Source organism: Arachis hypogaea, chromosome 20 (assembly GCF_003086295.3).
Source record: "Arachis hypogaea cultivar Tifrunner chromosome 20, arahy.Tifrunner.gnm2.J5K5, whole genome shotgun sequence".
Lineage (NCBI taxonomy): Eukaryota > Viridiplantae > Streptophyta > Magnoliopsida > Fabales > Fabaceae > Arachis > Arachis hypogaea.
The window spans coordinates 59,424,692-59,425,914 of NC_092055.1; the positions used below are offsets into that span (position 1 = coordinate 59,424,692).

General features: G+C 38.4%; 1 non-coding gene across 1 annotated transcript; it reads left to right on the forward strand.

Annotated features, from left to right (window-relative positions):
* The first annotated feature begins 310 nt into the window (after positions 1 to 310).
* Positions 311 to 418, forward strand: LOC112787496 (small nucleolar RNA R71). Its single transcript, XR_003194907.1, has one exon. It is a non-coding gene; the product is annotated as a small nucleolar RNA R71 (small nucleolar RNA).
* Positions 419 to 1,223: the final 805 nt, after the last annotated feature.

Here is a 1,223-nt window from a genome sequence, read left to right on the forward strand (position 1 = left end):
TGGATGCAGCTTGCATTCCATTCAGACTCTGAGAAATCATATTGACTTGCTGAGTCAATATTTTATTCTGAGCTAATATGGCATTCAGAGCATCAATTTCAAGAACTCCCTGCTTCTGAGGTGTCCCATTACTCACAGGATTCCTCTCAGAAGTGTACATAAACTGGTTGTTAGCAACCATGTCAATAAGTTCTTGAGCTTCTGCAGGCGTTTTCTTTAGGTGAATGGATCCACCTGTAGAAGTATCCAATGACATCTTAGCTAATTCAGACAGACCATCATAGAATATATCCAGGATGGTCCATTCTGAAAGCATGTCAGAAGGACACTTTTTGGTCAGTTGCTTGTATCTCTCCCAAGCTTCATAGAGGGATTCACCTTCTTTCTGTCTGAAGGTTTGGACATCCACTCTAAGCTTACTAAGCTTTTGAGGAGGAAAGAACATGGCTAAGAAAGCCTTGACCAGCTTATCCCAAGAGTTCAGGCTATCTTTAGGTTGTGAGTCCAACCATGTTCTAGCTCTGTCTCTTACAGCAAACGGGAAAAGCATGAGCCTGTAGACTTCAGGATCTACTCCATTAGTCTTAACAGTATCACAGATCTGCAAGAATTCAGTTAAGAACTGAAACGAATCTTCAGATAGAAGTCCATGAAACTTGCAGTTTTGTTGCATCAGAGAAACTAAGCTCAAAATTATTTGCTCCAATGGTAGGGATGGAAATGCTTCTTCCATGTAAATTGGAATTAGGTGCAGTAAAGTCACCAAGCATCCTCCTTGCATTATTATTATTTTCGGTTGCCATCTCCTCTTCCTGTTCGAAAATTCCTGTAAGGTTGTCTCTAGATTGTTGTATTTTAGCTTCTCTTAGTTTCCTCTTTAGAGTCCTTTCAGGTTCAGGATCTGCTTCAACAAGAATGTTCTTGTCCTTGCTCCTGCTCATATGAAAGAGAAGGGAACAGAATAATAATAATAGGAATCCTTTTTACCACAGTATAGAGGTTCCTTTGTGTGAGTGGAAGAAGAAAAGAATGTAATGTAAGGAAAGAGAAGGGAGGAGAATCCAAACATAAGGGTGAGGAGAGCAGCGATATGAGATGAAGAGAAGTGTTAGTAAGTAATAAATAAATAGAAGGAGATGGGAGAGAGGGAATTTCGAAAAATAGATTTTGAAAAAGAGTTAATGATTTTCGAAAATTAAGATAAAATTAAAATTAAAATTTAA